General features: G+C 40.2%; 1 protein-coding gene across 5 annotated transcripts in view; it reads left to right on the forward strand.

Annotated features, from left to right (window-relative positions):
* The window catches only part of SHROOM1 (shroom family member 1), an 86,366-nt gene that overhangs the window by 21,025 nt on the left and 48,920 nt on the right, over positions 1-16,421 (forward strand). For 4 of the 5 annotated variants that reach the window (XM_075009792.1, XM_075009794.1, XM_075009795.1 and 1 more), the window contains exons 2-3: positions 9,078-9,203; positions 9,617-9,768. The gene's annotated coding sequence lies outside the window, so the exon portion shown is untranslated. The remainder of the gene's footprint in view (positions 1-9,077; positions 9,204-9,616; positions 9,769-16,421) is intronic. The other variant, XM_075009793.1, reaches the window with a different exon arrangement.

Raw genomic sequence — 16,421 nt, forward strand, 5'->3', positions numbered from 1 at the left:
TGTAGCTGCGTCCCAGCCTCTTTATTATTTACCACTCACTTGATTGTTGTGTTCCTCCATTTTCTTCCAGGTCATTGATAAAAATGTTAAAAAGCAAAGGGCCAAGAACCGATTCTTTCCTGTGGCATCCCATTAGAAATGAAGGGACAGATCGTCATTTACAACTAATTTTCTGGACCTAGCAATTAGTCAGATTTTAATCCATTCAGTGCATTCAATGTTAATTTTGTATCACTGTAGACTTTTAATCAAAATGTCATGAGTCCCTAGTTATGACTTACAAAAGTCCAAGTATATTATATCAATGACAATTGTCATAGTCTTGTCCAAAGACTCATGAGAACAGCTCACAATATCTTGAATGAAGTGGGTTGTTTGAAGCAGGGAATGTTATTTTTTTCTACAAGTAGCATCTGCTGCTCAGTCAGCCTGTCTCCTGTTGCTGTCATATGGTGTTTTCCAGCAGGAGATGAGGAATCACACGCTGCAGACAGTTGCAGAGACATAACCAAGCCTAGAATTACATGGGTGAGAATGATTCAATGAGGTATCTATTCCTTCCCAACCCTTCTTCTCTTCCCAGCTGTTCTCATATTCCAAATGGCAGGCTTCATTCCATAGAATGTGGAAGACATATGAAAGCTCTTCCACAGACATAGGCACATGGGCATAAATCCATATTAAGGTACCTAATAACTGGTGTGACTTTTCAGAGTGCTTTAATAGCATTTTAGTTGGAGTTTGCCTAGCATCTGTGAAAACTCTCTATTTAGGTTAATACATATGGGTTTGAGTGCTGAGTTGTTAAGTCTCTGAGTCTGAAGATTCACAGCTTATTTTTAATGGATCTCTGAAAATGTTCTCACAAAACATGTATTCAGCATGTTGCCTCCTAGGCCAGGTTATTATGTAGACAGAGCATGGGATTGGGAGTTAGGAGGCATGCAGTCAGTTTCCAGATCTGGCATTGATTCACTGCCTGAATTTGGATAAACTATTTTGTAGCTCTGAAGTTAGATTTCCTTGTGTAATATAAGTGAAGGAAGATATATAAATAAGTGCTGTTTAAGAACAAAGTAGGTTTTTTATTGTAATTATCCATTTGCACATGTAAAAACCTCATGTTGTTCCAGCTAACAGATGTCCTTGCCAAATTTTGCATTTAAAATACAGACGTTTATTCATTTTTTAAATATCTGTGGATAGCACTTTTAGTTTCAGGTTGTTTTTCAAGTGCTCATTGGAAATTGTGCCTGAAATGTATTAAGTACAGTTGAACTAAATTGGATCAAATCCTTCGAGTTTCTTTCCATTTAATTGATAACATTTGCAAGTTTAGCCAGGCTTGTCAATTGGATGTAAAATCTTCAGTCACAATGTCTGTTGTTACATGAGAAAGTAAGTGAGGTTTTCAACCTTAAGTTTGCCCATATGTCTCCCACAAAACTGTAATGTTTCTTCTCTTGTAAATATAATTAGTCTCAGACGTGTTCCACTGCGAAACTAGAAACACAGTGAACCTATTATAACATGTCTTACATTTATGACACGTAAGGAATAACAACCATAAAAGTTAAATCCTTATGTCTCTTATTTTTCTGTTAATATTATTTATTCCTCATTATTTCTAACTTTACCATACATGTGTTAACATTCCTGGGACTTAATCTTGTGTTTCTTCCCCACCAAAACTCTTGCTGAATCACATACTTGGCTGGCAGTGAAATTTTTAGTTAGTAAAAAGAAATTCTTGGTAAAACATAAATGTTAAACCCATAAAATCCCATTTTAAAGGTCAAGGTCACAAAGATGACAAGTGGAGTATTTAATGGATTTATATATTCTGCCCTCCCAATGTCTCCTGAAGTTCATAGAGATTCCAAACTTTAAATGATTAACTGGTATTTTCCAGACTACCAGCCAAATGAATGCTTAGTAGAATGTGAAGATATGCCCACTGTCCTCAAAAGATTAATGAGGTAGATCTGCATTGAAGAGAGAAATTGAGCCAGATACTGCTGTCTTTATGCAACCAAAACTCCCACTGAAGTGAAAGAAGCACCAATAGAAACATCTGCTCTCAGTCTGCAAATGGGCCAGATCCTCAATTGGTGTAATTGAAGTAACCCTTCTGGGCCAGTAGAATTTTTTCCTGGGAAAGAATTACAGAGATCAGACTATATTCTGAGCTGCTGGGTTTCCAAATCGTACCAGGTTGTCTTGTTCTGTAGGAAAAGCTACCCCTTTCCAGTTCTGGAACTAAATATTGTAATGCTCCTTCCCTTTCTTACATTTGAGGGCTCTATTATTTATGTAGGCTCCCTGTAATAAGGACACCATTGTGCCTGCGTGTTGTGAGAGAAAACAGAGAACTGGGCTTTGCCCTTGCTTTGTAACTATATCAACACAGGAACAGAAGCCCTCTTTATTTATTTATTTTTTTCAGCACACAAAGCGAGGAATGCATACCTGATGACAAAAGCAGGCATTAGCTGTTATTGCACCTCTTGAGCTTCAGTCCTTTTCTCCCGGGAACTAAAACGTCATGTTCTTGTTTTACGTGTTTCACTTTTTTATGATCCTGGGAAGAGAGACAAATGGATTCTGGTGTGCTGGGAACTGTTTGATTAGTTTTCCAGCACTGTTTCTTACTAGTGCTAAGCTACTGATCTGATTCCTCATTGACTCTTCTAAATTGGAAGTTTGATTACATTTAAGTCCCAAATATTACTGTTATGTTTACAAGAAAAAATGGTGGGATGGCGAGGAGAAGACAGCAGACTTTGGGATGGTAACAGCTTCTTATTGCTGGATGGCAGTTCTGTCTGCGCATTTTACCTAATAAAGGCCTGACCCTGTTCCTATAGATGTCAGTGGGAGTAGAACCTAACCCTAAACAGCATTTTGAGTTGGTGGTTTCATCCAGTTGCCAATGGTCACATCACAATGCCTACTACAAGTTGAACTTCTCTGATTCAGAACTCTCTCCTCTGGCAAACTCCATAATCTGGCATGATTTTAGCTAGCTGGATGACCACTTATCATAGATGTGGCCATGTTTCCTGTGGTCCCATAAAGATTGTTTACAGCCACCAGTCCTGGCTCTCGGCATTCTGTGCTGTTATTTAGCTGTAATTTACCTCTAAATGTCTTCTAAGAATTCAGTAAGCAGTGGAAGTGTTGTTGGTAACACTGCTAGACAATACGACCTCCCGTGGTCTGGCAAATTCTCTTGTCTGGTACCAATCAGGTCCCGAGAGTGCTGGATTAGAGCGGTTCAACCTGTACCATCAGTACATCTACCATTACTTTGAATAGTAACAGAGAGGAAGCCATGCTAGTCTATACACTATCAAAACAAAAAGCAGTCAAGTAACACTTTAAAGACTAACAAAACAGTTTATTAGGTGAGCTTTCGTGGGACAGACCCACTTCTTCAGACCATTTATTCGGACTTAAATATTGAGTCTGTTCTGGTCTGGCTATGGTCTGAAGAAGTGGGTCTGTCCCACGAAAGCTCACCTAATAAACTATTTTGTTAGTCTTTAAAGTGCTACTTGACTGCTTTTTGTTTTGCTACCATTACTTTGGTATCCTTGCTGGCATGATCACCAGAGGCCTCTCACAGTGCTTCCATAGGTATGCTTAGGAGGCTACAAGAAGAAGTTGGCTTATCCATGGTGCACGTGTCTTCACCCAGGCTAGTTTTAAATGATGCAAGTGATAGGGGACAACAAAAAGTCTTGTGGCACCTTATAGACTAACAGATATTTTGGAGCATAAGCTTTTGTGGGCAAAGACCCACTTCATCAGAGGCATGAGTGGCAGGGATGGTTTCAGATGGGTATTTAAAGAGTGGGGTCCTAGTAAGAGGGAGGGCCAGAGCTGACAAGGTCTATTCAGCAAGGTGGAAATGGCACAGTATCAACAGTACTTATCAAAAGAGGAAAAAACAAGTCCAATCAGACAGGGGGATGTGAGCCATTGTCAGCATCTAATGGGGAGCTATCAACACCCAAAGCAGAGAAACTGTCTTTGTAAGCTGCGAGCCACTCACAGTCCCTGTTTAATCCATGGTTAATGGAGTCAAATTTGCAAATAAATTGCAGCTCAGAGATTTCTCTCTCCATTTGATTTCTGAAATTTTTTTGTTTTAAGTGATAGGCTTTCTCTACTCTGTTTGGAAGACAGTTGAGATTGTGATTACATTAGGCAGATCAGGCTGTTTAGTTATAGTAGGAGATTGAGAACTAGAGAGAATCACGTGGTCTGTGTTCATTTGTATGCACAGTTGGAGTAGTGTGTGCACGTGTGATAATAAACATACTTTCCTCTGAAAGTCCGATAAGTACAGAAACAGTATAAATAAAACAAATCACAGAAGAACATGTATCTGTTTTCCTTCCATTGGAGAAGCAGACTCAATACCATCAGTCTGAGCCCTTGAAGCGCACTAACAGATAGCTACCACAAAAGAACAGCTCGGCTGAATGGAACTGCCTCCTATAGGATGACACAGTGTTGCAAAATTCTTGCTCTTACACAGGCCTGTCTTGCAAAGCATTGAGCATCTCATGTGGTGCAATAGATGTCAATTCCCGTTGGCTTCAAGATGAGTTGACCGCCTCAACATCCCATGTGAAGCTCTTAACTTGAGGCCCGTAATGTGTGTCCTGAAGAGGCTAAAAATTAAAATTAAAATTTTCTTAAAATTCAAGCAAATAATTATAACAAGTCACAAATTATTTAGTAACAGAGAGGAAGCTGTGCTAGTCTATACACTATCAAAACAAAAAGCAGTCAAGTAGGACTTTAAAGACTAGCAAAATAGTTTATTAGGTGAGCTTTCATGGGACAGACCCACTTCTTCAGACCATAGCCAGACCAGAACAGACTCAATATTTAAGGCACAGAGAACCAAAAACAGTAAGCAAGGTGGACAAATCAGAAAAAGATAATCAAGGTGAGCAAATCAGAGCGTGGAGGGTTGAGGTCAAGAATTGGATTAAGCCAAGTATGCAGACGAGCCCCTGTAGTGACTCAGAAAGTTCCCGTCCCGGTTTAAACCACATGTTAATGTGCTGAAACAGACATCAAAACACTCCAGATCCACAAACCAGTTAGTCAACATTTTAACGGAATGAGGCATTCTATTAATGACCTAAAGGTATGTGTGTTACTGAAAAAGAACTTTCGCACTGTTCTTCAAAGAGAAACAGCTGAGCTGGCTTTTATATTCAAATTCGCACATTAACACGTAGTTTAAACCGGGACGAGAGCTTTCTGAGTCATTATAGGGGCTCATCTGCATACTTGGCGTAATCTAATTCTTGACCTCCCCTCCACTCTCTGATTTGCTCACCTTGATTATCTTTTTCTGATTTGTCCTCCTTGCTTACTGTTTTTGGTTCTATGTACCTTAACTATTGAGTCTGTTCTGGTCTGGCTGTGGTCTGAAGAAGTGGGTCTGTCCCACGAAAGCTCACCTAATAAATTATTTTGCTAGTCTTTAAAGTGCTACTTGACTGCTTTTTGTTTTGACAAATTATTTAGTTTCAGAGGTACTTGTCTCCTCTGGGAACTTCAGTCTTATTTCCTGGCCACAGTTAGCTGCAGCTGCAAGTCTCTCATTCAAACAGTGTCCTATCTTTATGCCCTTAGTCATCACTGTAGGTGGATTATGAAGGATAAACTCATCTGTCTCCCTTCAGGTAGTGCTGCACAAATACAAATTACGTATATAGCAAGGTAAATCATATCGACTGAAATAGAACATATTTGTCCTGTGAATTCTGTCTGATTATTTGGATTCACAGTTTGTATCAAATGAAATGCAACATCTGGCAGGCCATTTATGGTATGTTCCCTTAAAAGAGAATCTTTCATACTCTAGGCTTGATTTTTTTCCTTTGCTCAGGGTTGGGACACTACTTTTAGCTATAACTCAGGAAACCAGCCTCAGTAATTCCATTTCTTCAAAAGGATTTAAGCCCTTCAAACATTTGTACTCAGTTATATTTTCCTTTACTCATTATTTAGGCAAATTTTATTCTTTTGATCATATGTAATAAATCAGTCCCTCCCAACTATTAATATTCATATTGATCTGCTTTGTGACATTCTTCTAATTTATTGGCATCTTTCTTGTAACATAGCATCCAGAATTCTACACAATATTCCAGCAGTTTCATTGTGGGTATTAGTCTGATTGACTACGTAAGAACATAAGAATGACCATAATGGGTCAGACCAAAGGTCCATCCAGCCCACTATGCTGTCCACCAACAGTGGCCAATGCCAGGTGCTCCAGAGGGAGTAAACCAAATGATCAGGTGATCTCTTTGCAGCCAGCCATCTCCAACCTCTGACAAACAGAGGCTAGGGACCCCATTCCTTACCCATCCTGGCTAATAGCCATTAATGGACTTAACCTCCATGAATTTATCTGGCTCTTTTTCAAACCCTGTTAAAGTCCTAACCTTCACAGTCTCCTCTGGCAAGGAGTTCCACAGGCTGACAGTGTGAAGAACTTCCTTTTATTTGTTTTAAACCTGCTGCCTGTTAATTTCATTTGGTGTTCCCTAGTTCTTATATTATGGGAACAAGTAAATAACCTTTCCTTACTCACTTTCTCCACACCACTCATGATTTTATATAACTCTATTATATCCCCTACCACATAGGAAAGTTATGGTGACCCTCACCCCATGCTTTCTGAGCTGGAACAACTTCAAGATAAAATGATTTGAAATGTAATTTATTAGCTGTCCTTGATCATTTGGTCACCTGATGAATCAAGTGGCTTTTGTTTTACCAAATCACTTAACTCCGTAATATATGACACACCCCATATAGTTGTGCAATGGATGGCAAATCAGGCTCCTATCTCAAGTGGGGCATTTAGTCACCATTGTAATAACACTATTCTTTTATTGTTGTTTTGGTTATCACTACAATCAACATGAGAGAGCAGATTTTATGTCTGTATTAGTATATTTTAATGGGTACAAGCACTTCTTGCAGCTTAGCCTGAGTGAAGAATGATTTAAAAACCTAGTGAGAACCTTGGGATTTGGCCCATGATGCATTTGCAAGGCTTCTTAAAGGGGCATTCGATATTGCCTTCCAGCTACAAGTCCTATAAAATCACCAACTAATGGCTAGAAAATCCTGAATAACTATAACATACTTTTGCTCTAATACAGCGATCAGGGATTAACTCGAGTAGGAAGGATCTGAATGAGGAAAGAATAAGTATATCTCTGAGATCAGTATTTCAATCTTCTGCCTTACTAGCTAGGTTGATTTACTAGCCAGTGTAACTGTATCTGTGGGTGGCTGTCATTAGGAGACGTTTTCCAGCAGTATTATAGTGTGCCTGTCAGGCGGCTGCTATTTAGATAATCTTGGGGAGGACACAGGAAATATTTTTTTTATTTTACTCTGCGTTTGTGCATCTGCTGACCTAGTTTTTGAAGTGAAGACTCTCAGCAACCATCTGTAGCCCTGGCAGTGCCAAGTAGTGAAAATAACATCACAAGGTAATAGTCCCGATGGGCAATTTAAGGTTTTTACAAGGTAGTATTTGGTATTTGTGTTTGCAACATTTTACTGGGTTGTTGATTTTTTTTAGTTCTGCTTTTTTGAGCATACGTTAAAGCAAGCTACATAGTCTGGTGTGCATAAGATTTTTAGCATTGTGAGGTAATGAAAGAAAACTTGAATAGAGTTTGTATGGAATTATCTTTTCTCATTCATTTATTTTCACAATCTCTCCAATTTATGTGCCCACCTGGCCTATTAATTCTCTTTACTTGCTCTTGGAATAGCTATGTTTTTCACTTTATGCTTGATTAAACCCTTCCGCAGGTTGGGTAGAAATGAGTTTGTTGTATCTGAAGCTGAAGAAGGCAAGACTTTCAACGTTTTTAGAGGTCATTTTGACTTCAGATGTGGCCTGTCTATAGTTATTGGAAAATGTAAGAGGAGAACGAATAAAGGACTGCTACATCCCAGGGCAGAGAGCTAGTACAGTGGGCAAGATCTCATCTCCTATATCAGTTGTTCACCATTACTGCACATTCTGTGCTCCCTCACCAATGGAGGTCAGCGTCATTCAAGGTAACACAGTAGGAATGCAGAACACATTCTAAAGATGTGTAGTTCAGGTAATAGATTTATACCATAGGCTGGAGAGGCAATTTTTGGCCTGTAGTAGCTTTTTTTTTTTTTCTCTACTGTCATATCAACTTTTAGTGCTGTCATGCTGTTCACAATAGTCTCAGAGGGGTAGCCATGTTAGTCTGTAGCGTCACAAAAAAACCCAAGCAGTTCTGTGGCACCTTAAAGACTAGCAATTTTATTTGGTAGGTAATGAGCTTTCATGGGTAAGACCCACTTCATCAGATTCTGGAGCAAAAATGAGAATGCAGGTCAAGTTTTTTCACGTAGTTGGATTTCCACCCCAATGTAAGCATTGCATTAGTGCCAGCTCTTGCCATTTTGTGAACCTCACAAGATGTCATGTTTTTTTTCTTAAAACTTCAGCTATAGGAAGGAAAAGATTGTCTGAGAATCTTGACTTTCATTTTTAAAAAATCTAATTTTGTACCTGTCATGAACATAGAGAAAAGTTTGCAAGCATAAAGTAAATGCGCTCGAATGGCTCAGAAACCCCATTTCAAGTAAAAAGTACCTAAAATGTATTGCAAAAATCTCATATTTTCTTTTGGTCTTTAGGTCCTGACCCATGATCTGAACCTTTGCAGTTGACAATTCTGAGTATGATTGACTGAGGTGGTTTTGCATCCCAGGATTGCCAAACTGCTTCAGCAAATAGTGCTAATGATTCAGTAGGATGGTACTCTTCCCTCTGAATTGGTGCTGAAAAACAATGCTTGTGCACCGTGGTTGCAGGTGCTGTACAGTGGGAGAACCTGTCTTTTTAGCATATGGAGTAAGACAGATACCTGTGATATTTTTGTAAAAGAACAGGGCAATGATTAATTCTGCATCCTAGGAAGTGATTCTTTTCTATTTCCTGCCCTATATTACCACCATTGCATTCTGTCTTACAGGAGATGTCTTCGCTATGGGCTGGATCAACTGGCAGTGATTGATCCAGCGGAGGTTGATTTATCATGTCTGGAATAGACAGCTGAATGCTCTCCTATTGACTCTGGTACTCCTCTAAAACAAGAAGGGTAAGTGGAGTTGATGGAACAAAGAAAGTCAGCTATTTGCTTACTTTAGTGAAGATATTGCACTAAGCAGACCTAAGTACGTTGACTTCAACTATGTTATTCACATAGCTGAAGTTACGTAATTTAAGTCGACAGCCTGTGGTAATGTTAATAAGGCCAGTGATTGCTGTCTTTCATTAGTGACTGATGTGATACTGTGTAATGCTTACTAAAAGAAGCTAATGCAAAGATGTTAGGTTTTACTTGTTAATGCTCATGAAACTCTTTTCCATCCCTGGATGAAAAATATTAGAGAAGTGCCACAGTATTTTTGTTTTGTTTTGTTTTAATAGAGAATCTTTTGTTTTGTTTTTCTTTTTGGTCTACTTATTGGAATCATTCTGTAATTGGTGAATGCTGCCTTTGTTTTTTAGTGGCAAGATTTCCAGTTGTCTCTATCCAGCCCATTGGTGCACAGATGCAAATCACAAAGTTTTGCATCAAGAAGGCCAGCTGTTGCACTGTTTGTACAGCTGTTCTCCCCAGGTCTTCTACCAGGGGATTTACTCTCACAACACCCTATGAGGTAGGACATTCTGTTCCTTTCTTGCAGCAAATCTGTGCTTGTGAGTGATCCATAACCCTCCTGGGGGCAATCATATATTAGTGGCAGGTTCCATGCTTATAGGGGTTTTAAGCTCAGTCCCAAAAAGGGCAGAACAGCCAGACCCCAGTTCCTTTTCACAGAGTCAGCACTTCACCCATCCTCAGAGCCTTCCTGCATCGATCAGGTAGTGAACAAATGTGCATGTATGTCCAATGCTTCCCCATTTGTCCTGTTAAGGGAGGCTGTTGTTCATCCCTGGTGCTGGAAGAAAAGCATTGAAATATGTGGCCATAAGTTACACGCTCAAAGCAGGGCAGAGAAGTGAACCAGGCATAAAATTTAGGCTTTGACTGCAGGGGTTATGGAAAACCCAACCTGGTGTCAGACAACTCCTCCCCTGGGGGATAGACTCCATCAGTGCATATTCCTGAAAAACCTCCAGAAGAGAGCTTTTAACACTGTAAGTGATGAGCTCCAACTCTTCATGTTTTCCTGCTTTGATTGTTACGTGCATTACTCCTTTCCTAGTCATGGAGGACCAGGAGCAGGATAGGCCTTTGTCCCAGATCCTCAAAGCTATGTGGGCACTTAACTCTCATTGATTTTCAGTGGGAGTGGGGCAACAAAATAGGATTCAGGATCTTGATCTGTATCTACAGAGTTTTGACAAGTCAGTCATCTCTGTTCTAGGTGCTTGAAAATGGTTGGTAATAAATTGTGGCTGTTTGCCTACAGATTTATAGTTGTTGGTGACTTATTTATTTCAGTAAATGAGCCTAGATTGCTGCTTTCAGAAGAATCTCAAATAAGGTGGAATTAACAAGCGCCAGGGCTTTAATCAGGAGGCTGCTGTATGCCCTCTATACTCAGGAGACAGGCAGTTTCAGAGGTCAGCATGATTTATGCATCAAAATGACCCACATACTCTGTCTGCTTTTTCTGTTCACTAAACTATAAACAGTGTTCCCAGTCTTTACTGTGGTGACTGCTCAGAGAATGTGGTAAAGTGAAATAAAAACAAGACCAGGTTTGCTCCAAGGAGGGCTTTATAAAAATTAAATCTAGCCACAAAATGGGTGAATGTTTAAAGAATGTTTAAAAAGCATCTCCAGTTTTCCCTTAATGCAAGTACTTTTCGCAGTTGAGCCTTATTGCTCAGGAGGTTTTGTAATTAACCATTTGGCAGTTCACGTAGGAAGGACAGTGTTATTGGATTGCCTGTTTTGGGTTATTCTGTGAATAGTCCCTTCCTAAAAGTGTGATACTTTCATCCTGTTAGAGTAGGAGTGTATATTGTGTTTATAGTGCTAGACTGGAACTATTTTTCTTTTGTATCTCTTTTGAGTGAGTGTGCACACTGGCCATGTAAAATTTTGGCTTTTACTGCAGGTATTCTGATTTAATCGAGCTTCTAAATGTATTGCTTCCATAGGGTTTTACAAACAGTAAGCATATAAAAGCTATCTTCTTTGGTTTGCTTTTTGTTTGGTTGTCTCCCCAGAAGATGCTGTACTAACCTGTGTACATTCCCTTGCCATTCCTTCCCACTCTTATCCCAGTGAATAGTACACTCTCTTCTTTTAAAAACAACAGGAAGTCCTATAGCACCTGGTAGACTAACATATTTTGGAGCATAAGCTTTTGTGGGTAAAGACCCGCTTTGTCAGATGACAGGTGTTTGCCCACGAAAGCTTATGCGCCAAAATATCTGTTAGTTTATAAGGTGACACAGGACTTCTTGTTGTTTTTGAAGATACAGACTAACTCAGCTACCCTTTTAATTCTCTTCTCTTAAAGAGCTGAGATAGATGGAATACTTTCAGCTGCATTTAATTAGCTCTCAGCTAGTCATGCTTCCTACAGCTACTTTTGAACCCATGCAACAAGGGTGGTAATCTTCAGGGTCCTCTCTCTAGAGCAGGGCAGCAACCACTGACCTGAGTACCAAGATGTGAGCTGATTTTTATCGGCATGTGACAGGGCAGCTCAGCCCCACTCCTTCTCCCCCATGCAGCTGGAAGCTTGCTTAAAGCAATGCCCCCTGTGGATTAACAAAAGACTAGCTAATGCTACCTACCACCACCTAAATGATAAGGCTCTGCCTCTTAATTTATTTATTAGTGAACCTGTTGTAAGTGGGGCTGTTAGTGACATTAAGAAGTATCACTAGCACCCGGACTGTACATGGAGGTCAAAAGGTCAAATTTCGGCACTCTGCCTCAGAAGGGTTGCTGACCCCTGTTCTAGAGTGACAAAGGTCCTGAACACCACATCACAGGGAGTAAATAAATTTATAGCAAAAACAAATAGGACCATAGCCTTCTAGTTCTTCATGAATGTCTCTTCCTACTCTCCCATCTTGCTTACAACTGTCCCATCTTCTGATGTGTTCCAAGGCTTATGGAAATTTCCAGTTCTGTTCACATGGCAAAGGAACAAATAGAGCAGGAGTTAGGATAATTGATCGAAGGCATGGCCAGAAATGAAAGTCTAATTAATAATTGACTAGCAAGATAATGAAATATTTGTGGTTCCTGGTTGCTTTCGTTGTCTTTCCAGTGCAGCCTCAAAACTGAGCACGGCAGAAGGTAATCAGTCAATGAATACTTTCCACTCATTGGAGCAGACAGATTATGGAAGAAAATGGCTTCAGAAACAGGATACTGTTAAATATCTGTGAATGGCAGCAAAGTGCAGTCCTTGTATGAGACATCCAAGTCACATGACAGCAGAGAAAGCTGCTGCCCTGATACCAGTCTGAGCCATAGTGAAAGAAGCGTTGGGTCCTGATTTTAGAATTTTCAGAAAAGTACATAAAATGTTTTTTAAAAAAAAGCATCAGAAGCTTCTTTTCTTGCAAGGTCTTGATATTGAAAGGTCAGGAAGAGGTTGATGTCAGCATCCAACATGGACGTCCACACTCCTGGTAGTTTCACTCATGTGAGTGCAGGGGATGGATAGCTCAGTGGTTTGTGCATTGGACTGGTAAACCCAGAGCTGTGAGCTCAATCCTTAAGGGATCTGGGGCAAATTGATTTAAAAAGAAAAAAAAATCTGTTGGGGATGGTGCTTCATCCTGCTGTGAGGGTAGGGGACTGGGCTTGATGACCTGTCAAGGTCTCTTCAAGCTCTATGAGCTAGATGGGATAGGTATATATGAGTTTGAGCAGCTCCAGGATAAGGGAAATCTGGTTTGTACAAGATAAACTCAGCTCATAGAAAATCCAGTGCCTAGAAACATGGGTTATAGCTGAAACTGTCTGGAAATTCTCCTTTTTAAGGCTTGTCTATGTTACAGGGAAGATTGACCCAGACAGGATTGATCTTCTGGAGTTTGGTTTTGTACATCTGGTAGAGAAGAGGAGGTATCTGAGTCATAAGCTATCATCTTTGGAAAATCATGGGAGACAGGACAGATTCCAGAAGACTGGAGAAAGGCAAATATGGTGCCCATCTATAAAAAGGGGAATAAGAACAATACAGGAAACTACAGGCCAGTCAGCTTAAGTTCTGTGCCAGGAAGATAAAGGAACAAGTAATTAAGGAAATCATCTGCAAATACTTAGAGGGTGGTAAGCTGATAGGGAACAGCTGGCATGGATTTGCAAAGAACAAATCATGTCAAACCAATCTGATAAGTTTCTTTGATAGGATAACGAGCCTTGTGGATAGGGGAGAAGCGGTAGATGTGGTATACCTAGACTTTGTAAGGCATTTGATACGGTCTCGCATGATATTCTTATCAATAAACTAGGCAAATACAACTTAGCTGGGGCTATTATAAGGAGGGTGCAAAACTGGCTGGAAACCGTACTCAAAGAGTAGTTCTTAATAGTTCTCAATCCTGCTGGAAAGGTATAACAAGTGGGGTTCCGCAGGGGTCTGTATTGGGACCAGTTCTGTTCAATATCCTCATCAACGATTTAGATATTGGCATAAAAAGTACGCTTATTAAGTTTGCAGATGATACCAAGCTAGGAGGGGTTGCAACTGCTTTGGAGGATAGGTTCAGAATTCAAAATGATCTGGATAAATTGGAGAAATGGTCTGAGGTAAACAGGATGAAGTTTAATTAAGACAAATGCAAAGTGCTCCACTTTGGAAAGAACAATCAGTTTCACACATACAGAATGGGAAGCGACTGTCTAGGAAGGAGTATGGCAGAAAAGGATCTAGGGGTTATAGTGGACCACAAGTTAAATATGAGTCAACAGTGTGATGCTGTTGCAAAAAAAGCAAACATGATTCTGGGATGTATTAACAGGTGTGTTGTGAACAAGACACGAGAAGTCATTCTTCCACTCTACTCTGCACTGGTTAGGCCTCAGTTGGAGTATTGTGTCCAGTTCTGGGCTCCGCATTTCAAAAAAGATGTGGAGAAATTGGAAAGGGTCCAGAAAAGAGCAACAAGATTGATCAAAGGTCTAGAGAACATGACCTATGAAGAAAGGCTGAAAGAATTGGCCTTGTTTAGTTTGGAAGAAAGAAGATTAAGGGGAGATATGATAGCGGTTTTCAGGTATCTAAAAGGCTGTTGTAAGGAGGAGGGAGAAAACTTGTTCTTTTTGGCCTCTGAGGACAGAGCAAGAAGCAATGGGCTTAAACTGCAGCAAGGAAGGTTTAGGTTGGACATTAGGAAAAAGTTCCTAACTGTCAGGGTGGTCAAACACTGGAATAAATTGCCTGGGGAGGTTGTGGAATCTCCATCTCTGGAGATATTTAAGAACAGGTTAGGTAAATGTCTATCAGGGATGGTCTAGACAGTACTTGGTCCTGCCATGAGGGCAGAGAGCTGGACTTGATGACCTTGCAAGGTCCCTTCCAGTCCTAGTATTCTATGATTCTATTAAATCAACCTACCGCAGTCAGTACTCAACCCCTACACTCCTCAGTATTGCAAGGACTAAGGTACATCAGTGGGAGAGTTTCTCCCATTGGCCTCCCTTTGTGTAGACAGCCAGGTAGTTTGATTGCAGGTAATCACATCTGCAATCAGCTTACCTGCCTAGTATAGACAAAGTGTTTGAGCAACTGAAAGAAGAAAGGTGAATGCAAGTTCTTCAGAAATACCTTGATACGTTTGGAGAGGAGAAATTTCAGAAACATACATAAAATGTATCAAAAAAGTAACAGAACAGAAGCCTTTTATCTTGCAGGGTCTTGATATTGAAAGGTCAGGAAGAGGTTGATGTTTTCCATTTTGTGCATTGGTTATGGCCTGATAACATCTGTTGTCTTCTCATGTCTGCCACTGATTTGCTATGTGATCTTGGGGATTACCCTCTCTGTGCTTGAGTTTCCCCAGCTCTAAAATGGGGATAATACTAGCTCCTGACCTCACAGCACAGTGTGAGGCTAAATTAATAGTTGTAAAGTACACTCAGATGCTTGAATAGAAGCTGCTACAGTGGTGTAAAGTAGTACTGGGGGTGAATATGTCTTGGGTTGCCTCTGAAATTGATTTGTAAACCACATGAATGGATGACTGAGATCCATTTTCTGCTGAAAAACTCTTGTGTTTTAGCAAGCAGGTCAAGGCCCACAGAATGGGCTATAGCTGACTCAGAGTCTCCCTTATTACTGCAAGTCTCCAGTAAAGCTTCAAAATGATGTTTCTCAAGATGCAAGAAACCTACATTGCTCTCACAGGTATCTCTATTCTCCAACTCCCACATTTTAAACTTCGATTTAATTCTGATTTTTACTTTACTCTTCTGGCTGTCTAATCTTGGTTTTCAATTATAGCCAATGCTGTAACATTACAGCCTGCCATTAAACTGCACTGTCATATCTAATGGATATTGTCATAGCAGAATTAACTTGCAGAACACTGTATCATTTGTTCTTGTGGGCACCACTGATAGCAGCGTGTAGCAAGAGATTAGATATAAATGATCATGAAGTTTACCGAACTGAGGGACAGGGGTAAATGCATTTGTGTGGCAAGTATTGGTACCATTCTGTTGGGGGGGGGGGGGGTGTGTGTGCATGCACATCTGTGTATGTTTGGGTTTAGATGTTTGGTTTTTTCTCTCTACTGAATGTTCAGAGGATATTGCACAATTACACTAGCTCTTTGTCCAAGTACATTTGTAATGCTGTTTAACAACTGGCGGCAATACACTGAAGAAAGAGAGACTTTGGAAAGGGGTAGTTTCTTTTCCTTATGTCAAAACAGCAAGGAGGTTGTTAGCTCACCATCCGTTTCCATTAGGCACTAAATGTGATTGATTACTTAATGTTTATTCCTTGCTCTTAGTGCGTATAAAGCACTATGGAAGCACTGAGTATTATTGTTCATTGCACTTTGTAGGTTGGCAGCTTGGCTTTGAAAGAATAAGTCAAATATTGTTGTGTGTCTACCAAATTATACAAAAAAGAGCTTGTGGTTAAGGTACCAGCCTGGATGGAGTAAGAGTTACCCAGCCATGCTGCAATTCTCTTTTCACTCACACAATAATTTCCTGCTGTGACCGTGGGAAAGTTGCTTAGGTCCAGATCCACAAAGGGATGCTGAACATCAGAACACCTAGGAAGTTCACAGGAAATCACTGGAACAACAAAGAGATCTGCAAAGCCTCAGCTAGGTGCCTGGGCTCCCAATACAATGAATGAAGAACGAGAGGGGGAGT

This window comes from Carettochelys insculpta, chromosome 15, assembly GCF_033958435.1.
Source record: "Carettochelys insculpta isolate YL-2023 chromosome 15, ASM3395843v1, whole genome shotgun sequence".
Taxonomy (NCBI): domain Eukaryota; kingdom Metazoa; phylum Chordata; order Testudines; family Carettochelyidae; genus Carettochelys; species Carettochelys insculpta.